Genomic DNA, 17934 nt, shown 5'->3' with positions numbered 1-17934 from the left:
AAACCCCAAATCGGGTATGCTGAAAATAGTGCTAAAAGCTTCACAACTTCACAAATTATTAATAAATCTGAAAATGGAAATTTTTACAGAACTTTCAGCAGCATAACAGCCTAAAAATTGACATTTCTAGATCTGTATAGCCTTTACACAACAGCTCAAAAATGTAGGACCAAAACTATGCTCATCGGGCTCCCGAAATAGCACAAAATATGTCCGAAAACACCACAAAAACACTAATAATCTATCTCAGAAGTTTAATCACGTCCCAATTTATATATTCAGCTCTATTTTAACATTTAAAAGTCTGATATACAGCAGCAACCCAAACTGATATGAAATACTCAACTGTAAACACCAAACTCATACAAAAACACACCCGAAAACTCACAAATCTGCACTGTTCAGCACAAAGGCAAACTCTGTATGAGCATGCACATGGAATGGCTTCAAACTCCCATCCTTAGCCTTCCTAGAAACCTGCAAACTCCCATTCTTGGGTCTCCCTAGAAACCTGCAAACTCCCATTCTTGGGTCTCCTTCTCCACAGGTTTGGCAGCCTCTCAAGAATAACAAAGAATGAGCAAAAATCAAGTTCTGGCATGAGCCCAAAATCCCTCCAAACCCTTTAAAAGAGGGCATAACTGTAACTCACGTCCAAGAGAGGTTAATGAAACTTGTTTTAATAATAATTTTCATTTATTATTCCAACGGTTTCCAAAGATTAACCCCCTTTTTCCGAAACTTCACTTTCTTGGGCCTGCCTGCCTTAGCAAAGATTTTTTTTTTTAATTATTTGAAAAGGGGACATGACAAGTCCTCCCCTCCCAATCATTTCTTGTCCTCAAGAAATGGCTAAACAATAAACCAATCAATCCACCTGGATCCCAAATGTAGTCATGAACTATACTACTACCAATTAACACAAGCTCCTATAATATCCTCTGCAATATGACCAAGAGGAATCCATAATCAAATTGACAATTATAGCTCAACCAAACTCTGAAATCACCACTACCACAATAAAAAACCCATGAGGCATAAACTCTTAGAACATCAGAACCCAAGTAAAGTGGATAAATCAAACTACCAACACAGTAAATACCATCAACGCATCCCACTGGCCTATATGGAATGTACAATCCAACTCTGCAACAATGGTGAACCCTCTTGAATGAAACTATACCAAGTATGGAGAATCCACACACTGTACAACTCCTGCAGTCAACACAACTCTGCAAATCATCGGCCACTATCTCATAACCATAACTCCCATGCACTGCTGATGGTGAAAAGACATTACAAGATAAAGAGTAAGAAATGGAATCCAAACCAAATTTGTCTGCCATCAACTCCTCAGCACAAGGATCAAATGCTAACTGATGTACATACCCTGCAATATAATGTTGATAAAAAAAACCAACCTCAGTCAACAGCTCACCATGAAGAAGTGATACAACCCACTGTGACTGATCACCAGCTAAGTCAAGAGATGTCATACCCAAAGGAGTAGAATCAATAACAACACCTGCTAAAGCATCACTCCAAAACTCCTGCTCTAAGTCAGGTATTATCAACCTATCAATTGCAGGACCTATCGCCATGTCATGCCCATCACAACTCTCATCCTGAGGCATCAAACTATCCCATAACTGATGATAAGCACTAGGAACCAAAGTACATCTCTGTATCATCATCTCATCAACATGGTCATCAAAGGTAGATAGATGAGCATACCTCACAGTGTAATGCCGATAGAATGCACCAATCTCAGTAAGTGGCTCAGATTGCAATCCAGATGTAACTAACTACAATTGATCATTAACCATGTTGGAACTAACTACTACCTCCGAAGATATCACCAAGGGAGTAGTGTTACTAGTAGGAACCATGCCAACTGCCGACTCACCAACATCACACATGATCTTTGATAAATCTCTAGTCTCTGTGCCATCAATACTAGAGGCCACCACCATGTCAAGCATACAACAATTTGCTACAACACCCAACTCAACTGAACCTAACTCTAGTGGGAATGAACTTGATATTCCAATGTTAGTATCAAGAATGGATGCATCCCTATCTCCACTGTCTCTGACAATCTCGGCCATGGACATCCTCGGATCACCCAACACCACTGCTTGTGATTGTATAGAATCAGGTGAAGACTGTAGTTGCTCTAACTTTATGGTCACCTTAGCCAAATGAAACTATGACTCCTTGAAAGCCAACTGTGTACTCTCAAGTATCTCATAAGTCACCACAAGCTGCCCAGTAAGCTCACTCACCTCATCTTCCTTGGCCAACAATGCATCATATGCTGTACTGCCCCACTTCATAAGATAATCTCTGTCAGCTACCAACTGCATATAATCCTGTCTCAAAATCTAGATAGCCTCCCATAAAGAGTGGAACTCTGTCAAGGAAAGATAACTGCCTCCCTACTCATCACTAGTAGGAGAACCCCATCCATAAACTGCTAACAACTGACGAGCAGCATCGAAATGCTGGCAAGTGATAGCAATGTCTTGGTCACTAACTGTCAACTGATTAGACAAATGATGGCACTGGCTTGACTGTCTCCTACAAACCTCCTCTGATGCACTGTCTAAAGGAGTATCCTCAAAGTTACTAGTCTCTAGAGTATTACCATCCATATCCTATGAATCAAATCTAAAACTCATATCAACATACGGAGTATCAAAAACATTAGCATTGCTGTCCAACTCCTCTATACCCAAGGAAACTAAGTCTTCAAAACTGCCCACTACATCCTCTTGGATGTCATCAATGCCAATATGATCCTCGGACTCATTTGTACACACTGCCAAATATGAAATATCATCAACACATTCCAGCAAGTATGGCCGACTGGATATATGAATAAAGCTCAACATTGGTGTATAAAAACTAATGCCAACATCAGACAAGATACTGGCACAAGAAAAGACAACACCGTGTAATCTGCTAATCAAATCCATGATAGCACCCAAACAAACACTACTACCAAAAAGTGTTAAAGATCTCCAGTCAACTGAACCCCAAATGCCAATATAATAATCTCGAGTCCATATCTGTAAACTAGAATCAACTGGTAACTCAAGAAAACTCCTCACCTGAGTAATATGACCAATACCAACTAACTCCACATACCTGTCATGATGAGATAATGAAGTCACACTACTATTTTTGTTCACCTTCAGCTGGCTGGAAAAATCATGTGAAATACTACCAGCCTCAACCTCATGTGATGAAGCATCTAACTGTGTCTGGTACTCTTTCTCAGCAAAGTCATGAATGCTCAATGTCTGCTCATCTCTAATAGGTATCTCACCATCCTGCACAACAACATCCTCATAATCATCATCTGAACCCACTACACTGTAGTCACTGCCTGTTGTAACTATACCATCCTGAATACCTGTGGCATCACCCTTTGACGACCTGTAAACAATTGTCTCAATTTGAGTATCAAGTTGACCGTTACTATCAATCTGTGTAATATCCTTTCCCACCACCTCCTGTGGTAGAGTAGAATCTGAGACCTCTACCTGGCTATCAGCTAGTTTCTCAAACGCCTCATGCAAGTTCTTGGAAATTATGTCATCTGTCCTGTGAGAAAATTTGCCAAATAGAAATCTAGTCAACTTATCCACCTTAGCTGGGTCAGATAACATGTCATTTATATGGTGGTGCTCAACCAACTGTTTAGACATGTTCTGGCTTATTTTCATTAGTTTAGCTCGAATGTCTAAATAACCATCCTTTCTATTATTTTGACTCTGGCTATCAATTGTCCAAGATTGTTCCCTCTGAGACTCTGTACTATACCTGTCCATTCTGGATAAAGTAGAGTGTAACCCCAATAGGATATAACTTCTTCAAACACCAAGAACTAACATCAAAATGATTAGAAGTAGCATGCAACCATAGATTTGGACATGCAACTGATTAGAAGCAACATGCAACCACCAAATTATGACATGCAAGATCTGGGTAGTTGTCAAAACTGACATGCAAACTTCTACAACCACCAAATTCACCAACAACTAACATGCAAATGATTAGAAGTAGCATGAAACCATAGATTTTGACATGAAACTAATAAGAAGCAACATGCAACCACCAAATTATGACATGCAAGATCTGGGTAGTTGTCAAAACTGACATGCAAGATCTGGGTACTTGTCAAAACTGAAATGCAAACTTCTACAACCACCAAATTCACCAAGAACTAACATGAAAATGATTTGAAGTAGCATGCAACCATAAATTTTGACATGCATCTGATTAGAAGCAACATGCAACCATAAATTATGGCATGCAAGATTTGGGTAGTTCTAAAAACTGAAATGCAAGATCTGGGTAGTTGTCAAAACTGACCTGCAACTTCTACAAACCCTCAGGCTGGCAAGATCATGGCTCTGATACCACTGAAATGTCCCTTTCTCTGATTTTATATGATATTTCCAACCTTTAATCAGATCTTTAAGATCAAACAACTAATATCCCAAACATCCACCAAATTCCTCAAGAAACCCCAAATTGGGTATGCTGAAAACAGTGCTAAAAGCTTCACAACTTCACAAATTATTAATAAATCTGAAAATAGAAATTTTTACAGAACTTTCAGCAGCATAAAATCCTAAAAATTGACATTTCCAGATCCGTATAGCCTTTACACAACAGCTCAAAAATGTAGGACCAAAACTATGCTCATTGGGCTCCTGAAATAGCACAAAATATGCCCGAAAACACCACAAAAACACTAATAATCTATCTCAGAAGCTTAATCACATCCCAATATATATATTCAGCTCTATTTTAACATTTAAAAGTCTGATATACAGAAGCAACCCAAACTGATATGAAATACTCAACTGTAAACACCAAACTCATACAAAAACACACCCGAAAACTCACAAATCTGCACTGTTCAGCACAAAGGCAAACTCTGTATGAGCATGCACATGGAATGGCTTCAAACTCCCATCCTTAGCCTTCCTAGAAACCTGCAAACTCCCATTCTTGGGTCTCCCTGGAAACCTGCAAACTCCCGTTCTTGGGTCTCCTTCTCCACAGGTTTGGCAACCTCTGAAGAATAACAAAGAATGAGCAAAAATCAAGTTCTGGCATGAGCCCAAAATCCCTCCAAACCCTTTAAAAGAGGGCATAACTGTAACTCACGTCCAAGAGAGGTTAATGAAACTTATTTTAATAATAATTTTCATTTATTAGTCCAACGGTTTCCAAAGATTAACCCCCTTTTTCCGAAACTTCACTTTCTTGGGCCTGCCTGCCTTAGCAAAGATTTTTTTTTTTAATTATTTGAAAAGGGGACATGACACAAACAAAGCTAGATTCTGCCTATATCTATAAGCTAGATCCCAAGGGGTATTTTGGAGAAAATCCCCAACCTAGTTCCGATACACCCAAAACTGGAACTAAAGCAAATTCAAGACTAGCTAAGGCAGTGAAGAGAACCCCTCAGCAAGAAAATCTAGAGTCACAAGTCACAAGCAGAACATGAGGATTTAGCATTAACTCCTCAAGATAATTGACCAGAGGTTTCTTCTATTCTAATTGAGGATACTAGAGAAGTCAACATCGGTTCTTCAAAGATCCCTAGACTTGTTCACATTGCTACATCCCTGTCACAAGACCAAGCTGACCTCCTCTTTGAGGTCTTAAGAGAGAACATTGGCTGATTTTCATGGTCATATCAGGACATGCCAAGACTTGATCCATAGCTTGTAGTTCATCATCTTGCAGTCGATCCAAAGATCAAGCCCATCAGACAAAAGCTTAGAAAAATGCACCCCAAGGTGACATTACTGGTCAAAACTGAGCTAGAAAGAATGTTAGCTACTAAGGTTATTCGACCTATCGACTACTCAGAGTGGATCTCCAACATGGTCCTCATCACTAAACCTTCAGGTGACATTGGAATCTGCACTAATTTTAGAGATCTTAACAAAGCTTGTCCAAAAGATGATTTTCCCTTGCCCAACATAGATATGACTTTAGATCTTACAACTGAACATGAAATTATGTCCCTCATGGATGGATTTTTGGGGTATAATCAAATCAAGATTGCAGAAGAGGATCAGCATAAGACAACATTCACTACCCCTTGGGGAACCTTTTGTTACAACATGATGCCTTTTGGCCTAACGAATGCTGGGGCTACCTATCAAAGAGCTATGACAACCATTTTCCATGATCTTATCCATAGCATTTTGGAGGATTATGTGGATGATATTTTGGTCAAATCTCATACCTTCATGGATCATCTTTCTGACCTAGAGAAAGTCTTTGATAGGTTAGCCAAATATCATCTCATGCTGAATCCCAAGAAGTGTGTCTTTGGGGTCACATCTGGCAAGCTTCTAGGCTTTATAGTTTCTGAATGAGGTATAGAGATCGACCCCAAGAAGGTCAAGGCTATCTTAGACATGCCTCCTCCCCAGACACTATGATAGCTTTCCTCTCTTCAAGAAAAGCTTCAATCTGTCTGACCCTTCATCTCCCAGCTTGTAGATAAGTGTACACCATTTTCACATTTACTAACGAAGGATGAGAACTTCAAGTGGAATCCTTTATGTCAGTGCAACTTAGACCATCTCAAGCATTATCTCATCAATCCCCCTATCTTGGTTCCACCAGTTCATGGTCGTCCCCTAATTTTGTACATATCAGCAACACCTACTGCTCTAGGGGCACTTCTAGCATAGCTTCATGACTGCGGCAGAGAAAGAGCCATCTACTACATCAGTAGAACCCTAGTTGGTTATGAACTCAATTATACTCTTATGGAAAAAGCTTGTTTAGTAGTTTTTTTCTCAACTCAAAAGCTTCACCACTACATGCTAAGTCATACCATCCAACTAGTCTCCAAGATCGACCCTCTCAAGTATATGCTCTCTAGAACAGCACTTACAGGCCGTTTGGCCAAATCGGTTATGCTCCTTAGCGAATTTGACATCCAGTATGTGGACAGGAAGGCAATCAAAGGGAAAGTTATAGCAGATCACCTAGCTGATGCACCTCTAATAGATGCATATCCTTTGATCACAGAATTTCTAGATGAGTATATCTATCTAATTGAAGAACAACCCCCATGGAAACTTTATTTTGATGGCTCATACACATCTCATGGATCAAGGGCAGGAATATTGTTGGTCACACCTCAAGGGGATTACATTCCAAAAGCCTTCAAGCTACAATTCCCTAGCACCAACAATATAGCTGAATATGAGGCTCTCATAGCAGGATTAAAGATAGCTACAGAATGGAATATTGTTGAGTTACAAATCTTTGGTGATTCTCAGCTCATCATCAAGCAAGCCCTAAATGAATATCAAACCAAAGATGAAAAGCTATTACCCTACAAAGAGCTAGTTGATCAGCTAACCTAGCATTTTACAAAGCTTTAGTTTACACAAGTGCCTTGAATGCAGAACAAAGCAGCAGATGCTATGGCTACTATAGGCTCACTCTTGGAAATTTCCCAATCAGCTACATAGTATGATTTTTTAGTCGAGCAGCTCCTCACCCACCTATGCGAATGAGAATTCAAACTATGTTTTTATCTTGGTTGGTCTCCAATCCCCTTGGTACCTTGAGATTCACACTTACCTTAATGATGGTATCATATCCCCTCACCTCACACGTACCCTATGACAAAACCTCACCCAAAAATCATCTCACTATGTTATCATAGCCAATACCCTATATCGTCAGGGTTATCACAATACTCTCTCTCAATATTTGGATGAAAATGAGGCCGTGATGGCATTAAAAGAAGTACATTCTGGACTTTGCGGTGCCCACACGAGTGTCATTGTCCTAGCGTGAAAAATCCTTAGAGCAGGCTACTATTGGCCTACCATTGAAGAAGACTCCTGTGACTTTGTTAGAAAGTGTCTCCCATGTCAGCAGCACGCAAATCTTGTGCATGTTCTAGCACAGGATCTACAGCCTATTGCACCACCTTGGCCTTTCGCTTGTTGGGGCCTTGATCTAGTTGAAACTATCACACCCCTCTCATCTAATAGATATAAATGGATAAGAATAGCTACAGACTATTTCACTATGTGGGTGGAAGCAGTCCCCCTAGTCTCAACTACAAGAGTTCAGGTCTCCAAGTTCATCTTGTACCAAATTGTTTGCCGCTTCGGCATCCCAACCACCATCTTCACCGACCACGGAGGTAACTTTCAAAATCTCAACATGGAAGAATTATGCACTTCCCTCTGCATCCATCACCACTTTTCTATCCCATATTTCCCACAAGGTAATGGCCAAGTAGAGGCGGCCAGGCAGAGGCAACTAACAAAACCCTCCTCAAAATCCTAAAGAAAGTTGTTAATGATTTCGGCCGCGATTGGCACCTACAAATAAATCCAACCCTATGGGCCTATCGAACTTCCTTCCGTACATCCACAAGCAAAACTCCATACTCCCTAGTTTATAGTGCCAAAGCAGTACTACCTATAGAGGTTGAACTTCCCTCCTTGCACATATCTTTGCAAGGGAAAATATCAGATGAAGAATATAGAGTAGCTTGGCTCACCCAGCTAGATCTCTTAGATGAGAAGTGACAACAAGCCTATGATCATCTCACAGTCTATCAAACTCGTCTCAAAAGGAATCTCAACAAGAAGGTGCTCCCATGACACTTTTAGCCAGATGACATGGTCCTCAAAGAAAACATGAAAGTCCAAGCAGATCGAGAAAAGAAAGGCAAGTTTGAACCTACATGGCTTGGTCCTTATATTGTCACTACATTCTTTGGCTTCGGAGCCTATCAGCTATCTACACCAGAAGGAGAACTCTTGAATGATCCTACTAACATCATTCATCTCAAGAGGTTCTATGCTTGAAGATCCTTGGTATACCCAGCTTTTGAAAAAATACAAAAATACAAAAAAATAGTAAAGAGAAATAAGCATCCAATGGTGAAAACTTGGCAATTCAAGTGCCTTGGATAGGTACCTTGGTGAAAACTTGGTAATTCAGGCACCTTGTGTACTAAAACTAATCCATTATCTATCATTATCCTATCCCTCATCCATTCACCCACCGTCCCATACCACACCTACTTGTTCCCCTGGTGTTCCAACCAAAATATCCAAAATCTAATGAAGCCTATAAATACCTCCTATACAACTTGTAAATCTTGTACCTCAGCTTGTAAATCTTGTACCAAAGCTTGCATTATACCTTGTAAATCTTGTACCATACCTTGTATATCCGAATCTTGTCCAAATCTTGTACCATATTCTAGCTTGTAAATAATCTTGTATCCTAGCTTGTATCCTATCACATGCACACAATGAATCCCATTTTTGCTTAAGCTTTTCGCAAACCATCTACCTATCTGCCTATAAACTATTGCAGACGTCCCACCCTTCACAAACATTTCCATCTCACAAAACCCAAACATGAACAACCTTGTACATTTGTAACATATCTTGGTCCATCAGCTTGTACATCCTCTTTAGCTTAGTACCATTCTATCTATCCAGCTTTCGTGTCAGTTCCTCCTTGATCAGCATCTTGCACACATCGCACAACCCTTGGTTATCTATTCCAATGCATCCTTTAGCTAGATCTCCTGTCACCAAAGTGTTATCCTTCTTAGTTTAGCTTGTCAGACAGATCACTCATCCAGATCCATCAACTTAGGTGCTCTTTGATAGATCCTTGCAGGATGTAGCTTTCCTCATGTCTAATCTTGGTTCGTTAGTACCTCATCCTACCCATCTCGTTGGCAAATAGTTCTCTTTTAGATTTTTTCTTTATTTTGATTTGGAATCTTCCCTTTTGGGTCTTGAAGTATCTTTTCCAAACAATCTTTTTGTTCCCTCCTGAAAGTTGCCACGATCTTCCATATCATGGTATACTATGAATGGGGCAATCTGAGTGTAAGGTCTAGATAAAGTCTTTTGTTTTTTTTTCTTTTCTGCTTGTGGGTTACCCAGTGTCGGTTCCACTCTGATTCTTCCAAGATTCATGTGTGATGCTGGGGCAATCCTTGCATGTTTTTTTTGAGTTAGTTCGTCAGTCCTCTAGACAGTTGGTGAAAAGTTCTTGATGTTCTTGGTAACCTTGACAATTAACCAAAAGTCCTATAGCACATCTAGTGCTCAACTACATGGTGGTACTTCCTTTTGAAGTATCCCCCCACTCAATAAGCTTCAATGGTTTCCCTTCGTCTCCATTATCCCCCATCCATATCCAGCATCTGTCTCTCCTATCCACGCTTATGCATCAGTATCTCTTTGAATCAATTTTCACTCTTAGCTTTAGGGATCCACAATCCTAGTCTTAGGGATCCACCAATCACATCAATCCACCAAGCCTCATCTTTTGAGATCCACAATCCTAGTCCTAGGGATCTCTGAAACCCATCTTCCGCCAATCTGACTCTTTGAAATCCTATTGCATCAACTTTATAATCCTCTCATCCATCTCCCTATCTTGGATTCCTTTTATAGTGCTTTTCTCCTTCATCCTCCCCCACTCCTGAAAGTCTTAAGCTTATTTACTCTTGTGCTTCTAATTTTCCCCTTTATCGTTCTCCCATAGTGAGAGTTTGAGCAAATTTAGCCTCTTCTCTTAAGCCACTCTTCGTCCTCCCATCTCGAATTCTTATATTTTTCAAGAAGCCATCAAGCCTCATTTTCTCTCCCTGTTGCCTTCTTGAGGGGGCATCTCTACGTCTAGTCTCTCCTCTTCTTATCTGAGACTGGGGCAACCTTGTTGCTAAAATATCTTCCTCGTGTCTTCTTCATTCAAACTTCTTTGAAATAGTGTTGTCTCAAAACTATGTCAAAGGGGGGCAAAATGTAGACACCTAAATTTGATTACACCACTTTGGTAATCCTATTTAGTTATCTCTAAAGGCATCATTAATTAAATTCTTATTTAATTAATCCTTTGCCATCCCCTAGCTGATTAATTTAATTAATCATCTATAGTCCTAATTGATAAATCAAATAACCTATTATTTATCAATTAAATCCTATTCTTCTATCTAAATTCCAAAATCCCCATTTATTAAATAAATCTATTTGATAAATAAAACCCCTAAACTATCCCAAACCCCCTTTTTAGCCTAATCCACCCCATCCACCCATACTAACCAAGCTTAGCCACTAACTCACCCACCCTCATGAATGCCATCCACTTGCAAATCTCTAACAAGCTTAGTCTAATCCTAAATCACCTCTAATCCCCCCCTAACCTTGTCACATTCCCTAAGTAAGCTTAAGACTTTCCTAAGCCAAGCAAAGTCAACAATCTCAACTCCCTCCAAAATATCCCAATCACCCAACAATGAATGCTCTTACAAAGGCAATAAAGACTCTTACAAGCTCTTACAAGCCATAATGAAGGGTCTTTATGAAGATATTATCCCTTGAGCCTCCTTTGTTGACTCATCCATCCCCTTTCCTCCATCTACTCACCCTCTGACATGTGTCACTCCCTGATTGGTGCTAAACAAGCACAATCCATGTGCTCCCCTTTGAGTGCATCCTAGCCCTCCTTAAGCTCAAATCTCTCCTTGCATCTTAACCCTCCATCCCTCAAGCCATTAGCCTATAAATTGAATCCCCTCCCAAGCCATTTCATCACAATCCTTGAGTTAAAGTTATAATGCTAGTTTGAGAAACCAAAGCCCTTAACCATACCCTTATGATGCCAAATTGAGCATGCATCCCAATCCTTAGACTCATCTACCAAGCAAAGAGCTAAATCCTATTGGGAGAGTCCATTCATTTGGCTCACATTTCCAATTGGGGTTTCCTCTTTAGTCTCTCATTTATGTTATGGTATTTTAGTTTTTAAATGCTTTTGATTTCTTAATTTAGTGTTTCTAACATACTAATATAGCATATACACTACCTATTATAGGATAGGGGAAGATCATCTCCATTAATATATTGTAGCTTGAAAGCATTTGAACCTAGTTTCTTAGATATTACAAATGAGCCTTTCCATAAGCTTTCGAATTTGATGTGAGCTCCTTTAGATTCCTTCCTCTTGTCCCACAATAGTACCTAATCTCCTTTCATGAATCTTCATGGCCTCATTTTTCAATCAAAAATTCTTTTGACCCTTACTTGATGATTAGTGATACGATCTACTAACTCCCTTCTTTCTTCTTCTATTTTCTTGAGATAGAGTATTCTCTTTTTAATGGGGGAATGAAACATTTCATCTTCAACTACTTTTTGTAAATTTAAGGTAGCCAATTCCAAAGGCAAGTGCAATTGTGCTTCAACTCCATACACCAATTCAAAAGGTGTCATGTCAATGGCTCTTTTGGGAGAAGTTCTATCAGCCCAAACTGCTTCATATAACTTCTTATGCCAATCTTTTCCCTTTGCACCTACTAACTTTTTCATAATATTCACCATATTTTTGTTTGTGGACTCTACCTATCTATTGCCTGTAGGAAAATAATCTAAAGCATGGGACAACTAGATACCATGATCATAGCAATACAACTTTCCCGAGAAGGAAAATTTTGTGCATTATCAGTCACTATTTTGTTAGGTGTACCAAAATGGGTCAAAATATTTTCCATTAAGAATTTATACACTACCTGTGATGTTGTTGCTTTAACAGGCACTACCTCAACCCATGTAGTAAAGTAATTAGTAGCAGTGAGGATGTGTTTATGCCCTACACTTGAATGTTTGATTAATAGGTCCTATAAAATCTAATCCCCACCATTGAAAGGGTTCCTCTATAATCATAGGTTTTAGAGGAAGAGAAACTAATTGTGGTTTTCTAGTAAACAATTACATTTCTCACAATTTCTCACCCAATGGTAGGCAACCTTGAACATACCTAGCCAATAGTATCTGCTTCTTAGGATTTTAAAGGCTATCACTCTTGATGAAAAATGTCCTCCACGGGCCCCATCATGGAAGGTTTTAAGTAGTTTCTCCTACTGGTCAGCATCAGCACACCTTAAAAACATACCATCTAAGCCCTTTTGTACAAGATATCATTAATAATCACAAATTTGGCTGCTCTAAGTTGAAGACTCCTTCGATCCTCTCCTTTTAAATGGTTCTAACATCTCCAATATGTCAAGAAATAAGCTATGTTATAAAACCATTCATCTTTCAAGCCAACAAAAAATAAATTGGGATATGGTTCTTCTTTTTCTCCTTCTACAATAAGTTTACACAGTCCTTGCCCTCAAAGCAATTTAGTTGGCCAGATATCTAGGTCAAATTCTTGCACTTTTTCTACCCAAGTTGCCTGATTATTAATTATTACGTCTTGCTGTGTGAGGATACTCTTGACTGTAGTGGATGGTACATAAACTAAAGAATGTGAATGCAAAATATAGTACTAGAAATATTTCACAACTTTCACAATAGCAAAGGCTTTTTTTTTGAACAAGGAGTAATTTAGCTCATGTGTCTTCAATGAGACACTCATAAAAAAGATAGGCATCTCTTCCCCTTTGTCATTCTTTTGAAGCAATATTCGTGACATGGTATGTTCTGATGCATAGCAGTACATTATAAGATCTTTTTTGAAATCAGGATGAAAAAGTGTTGGAGCTTTAGCAATAGCCTCTTTTATCTCTTTGAATGCTTTAGATGCTGGTTCATCCCATTTAAAATTTTACTTTTCACTTAGCAACTTGGCCATTGGTTTGATAGTCTCTGTGAAATTAGGTACAAATTTCCTAAAACTTGATCTACCCAAAGAAGGATTTAGCAGCATTACAATTTACAAGAAGACACAATTGTTGAATAGATTTTACTCTCTCTAAATAAATTTTGATCCCTTCTTTTGAAACCATGTGTCTTAGAAACTTTCCCTCAGTTACATCAAAAATTGATTTCTTAGGGTTCAACGAAATTCTGTGTTTCGTTCATTTTTCAAGTACTTTTCTCAAATCTTTTAGGTGTTTCTTTCGTCTTCTAGAAAACACTATCATGTCATCAAGATACAAATCTATACATCTATCTAGGAAATGACCAAAGGTTGAACTCATGGCTTGCTGAAAGGTGGCACCTACATTTATTAAGCCGAAAGGAATCCTTTTATAGGCAAAAGTGCCCCAAAGCATTGTGAAAGTTGGTTTGTGTTAATCTTCGTTGGTAACTTCTATCTGATTATAACCTAAGAAGCCATATAAAAGGGACATCATCTCTGAACCAGCAACTATTTGAAGGATTTGATCCATTATAGGTAAAGCAAAATTATCTTTCAAACTTGCTTGATTAAGGTTTCTAAAGTCAACATAGATCCTTATCTCTTCATTCTTCTTCCTTATTGGTATTATGTTTTCCATCTAGGTGGAATGATGAATTGGAAAGATGATGTGAGATTTAAGAATTTTATCTATTTCTTTGAAATTACATTAGAAACCTTTGGATTGTACGTTCTCAACTTTCACCTAAAAGGGGTAGTGCCTAGTTTTAAAGTGATATGATGCTTAAATTGGCCATTCCTAAAAGTTTCTAAATCTTCATAAGACCAAACGAAGACATCCATATATTTTGTAAGAAGTTTGATGAATCTTGCTTTCTTGTCTTCTTCACAATAGGTTCCCAAGTTGATAATTTTGGGATTATGTTTATCTCCCAGATTGACCTTTTCATAATCAGCATTTGGATCTTCTTTAGGTGATAATTTTTGGGCTAGGAAAGCATCATGCCTGTCAAAGAGTCTTTCAAGCTCAACTAGGACTTTAGGTATTACATTTCCTTTTAATTGTAACACATCACTTTCATCAATGAGATTAGGAAAAAACTCTCTACATTTAGAATCTAAACCTTCAAAATAATTAGTAGAGAATTTTTCAATACTTTGTAAAAAAGCATTAATGTGAGCATCATCCTTAAATACTTTCCATGAATTGTTATTGTCTAGTATGCTTGGCTTGTGAATGATCTCAACTAAATATTTGTTATTTATGAAGTTTGGGTGAGGAATCAATAAAGATGCTGATACTGCTAGAGAGTCTGCTTTATCATTTAGTTCTCTAGGAATCACTTCAATTGCAAAGGCTTCAAAATCCTTAATCTCATCCCACACATGATTCCTATAATGTTTTATTCTTTGATTCTGTATTGAGAAAAAAATTTTAAATTGCTTTATTATTAGTTTAGCATCTCCCCTTACCTTTAGCAGTTTAATGTTTCTTCTCTTGGCTTCTTCTATTCCTAGAAGTAAGGCTTCATATTCTGCTATATTATTTTTGTTTTCAAAATAAAGTTTTAAAGAGGAAGAAAAAATTTGACCATCAGGAGATATTAACACTATGCCAACCCCAGATCCATTAGAGCAGTAGCTCCCATCAAACTCTAAAGTCCATAGTGAGTCTTAAACTTCTGATTTCTCACATGTTTTCTCATTTTCAGATAAAATCAAATAGTTAGCAAAATCAGTCTCTTAATAAAGGATTTGAGATTTGGGATTATTAGATGGAAAGTCTATATATTTGGATTTGGCTTCAGGTAACAAAGTTACTTTTTCTTTCCCCATAGGTATAATAGCTTGAGACCAATCCATTTTAACTTCTCCTCCTAGGTCTTGGCAGAAAGTTCGGCTAAGAAGCATACCATAACTAGTAGGAATGTCTACCAGTAATATACTAAGATTAATTCTTTTCTAAGGATAGGCTACCAAAGAGACTTGGGCATCTTTAATCTGACCTATTAAAGGAACCAGCTTGGAATCCATGGAATAACACTTACCAAAGGTTTTGGTTAAAGGAAGATCAAGAGCCTTGGCTACTACAGCTGGCATTATGTTGTCAGAAGCACTTGAATCTTTGATGCAATTATTTAGCTTAAAACCATGAAGGAAGAGGGATACATAAAATGGATTAGGTTTTGGAGAAAAGGGAGATTTAGGTCTGACCTTTTCTAGTTGAAGTGTCCCTTCATGGTTATCAAATGCTTGGATTTCACATTTCTTTGCCTGAGGAATTTTGCTCATTTTCTTAGCAGACATTTCATTGTTCTCTAAGACCTTGGTTTCATTTATTTGTTTAGTTGCTAAATCAGGAGAACATTAATGAATGTATTTAATCAGTTTATTGAGCTCTCTAGGGTTCATCCTTAGGTATTCAGTAGGGGAAATCTGTATTTTAGATGCTTTACAAAACTCAACAATGTCAAATAAGGAATCAGGATCAGACCTTTTTCAGGATTTGGGGTGTCTTTGACTGCATGGTTGATGACTTATTCTCATTTTCCCCCTTTCTCTTTAATTCCTTTGCTTGAGTAAGGGTTGCATTATTTTTAGAATCATCAACTTTAGCAGCCTTCTACCCACAGGTTAAGACTAAGCATGCAGCTTCTTCAAAGGTTAAAAGGATATCACCACTTATGTTAGAATCGTATTCATATTCAAGATAATAGCTTATGGAGTCACCAAGTTCTTCAGAAGATTCTTCCTCTATTTTTACATTAGCTAAGACCACTTTTTCTACTTCAAGTTGTTGATATATTATATTCTCAAGACAAGAACTTCCTTCATGATCATTTGTAAGATGAAAAATACACATGTTATTTTTATTAGATGGAGCTTCAATCTATAACCTTTGTTGATTTGGGGCAAATTAATTTGTTTTCCTTGAAAATGACTTTGATTCAGATATTTTCTTGGTATTGAGTGTTCATTTTAGGAATTTTCTTTTTGATAATCAACACATAATTCATGAGTTTTTGAACTAATGGGTCTAATTTTTCAAAAGTAGATGGTTGCAAATTTTAAGTCTGCACTTCCCATTTCCACTTCCCTGGGGCTAAAAGGTCATCCTCTAATTCAACAGCTAATCTTTGAACAATATCAACATCTTCTACCCTGTCCCTTCTTAAATGAAAACTAATATCTAGAGGCATTGCATTAACAAAGAAACCTTTGCATTTTTCTAGATTAGGTCTCTTAGTAGCAAGGATTTTATGAAGTATTTTATTGAATTTTGCTACAAAATCTCTCATGGGATCATGTACTTCTTTATTTAATTGGGTCAATTGGAGGAGTAAAGTATGTTCATCATCAGCAGCTTTAAACCTATTTTCAAAAGCATTTCGCATCTCACCCCAAGTGGTGATGGACCCTTGTGGGAGATGGTGGAACCAATCGGTAGCATCATCAATTAAGGTTTGTACAAATAGCCTTACAACTATATCTTCATGAGCGATAGCAAGAACTACACACACAATGTTGAATGCATTGAGATGTTCATCAGTAGATTTCTTCCCATCCCCATTGAATTTGGGTAATACTTCTCTAGCACCTTTAGGAAGAGGATTTAGGTTAGCTCCAAGGGCTAGGGGACCTACTTGTGCACCCCATGGATTATCAACCATTCTTGGTGGGATGAAACTCAAAGGTTGAGCGTTAAAATGGGAAGGTACTAGTGTCCCTAGTAAGATTAGAGCTTGGAGGCTTATGGTTATAGGGGTAGGTTTTTGAGGAGATGTTGGTCTACTTTTGCTTTGAATAGATTTTTTGCATTTATCAAAGAGATCAAGAGAAAAATTAACACTCTTTACAAATTCATAAGACTAATCAATAAACCCCTTCCTTTCTTCACTTCGAGTATACTTCTTACTAGCCAATTCATAACAATAGAACAAACATCCAATACTCAAACTGGCCTCAGAATTGGTCTGTTGACTACTGCTTCTTCATTAGCACCCGGTACACCTCTAATGAGTTCGACTATTTATTCTTCTCTTTCGAGTACTTGGTTAACTTATGTAAACTGTTCTAGGCTTGTTTTGAGTTTCTAGGCTTGTGCACTTTCATCTAAAATAATGTCCTCTTGAGTATTATCAAACACTAAACCTGGTTGAAGTACTGGGAAAATTTCATGATGAGGTAAAACCATTTCTAGTCTTCCCTTGTAGAGTCGCCAAAAACTATTAGTAAACAGTTTTT

The sequence above is a fragment of the Cupressus sempervirens genome, chromosome 7 (genome assembly GCF_028749045.1).
Source record: "Cupressus sempervirens isolate cs-2001-9-10 chromosome 7, ASM2874904v1, whole genome shotgun sequence".
Classification (NCBI taxonomy): domain Eukaryota; kingdom Viridiplantae; phylum Streptophyta; class Pinopsida; order Cupressales; family Cupressaceae; genus Cupressus; species Cupressus sempervirens.
This window is presented reverse-complemented; position numbering follows the sequence as displayed.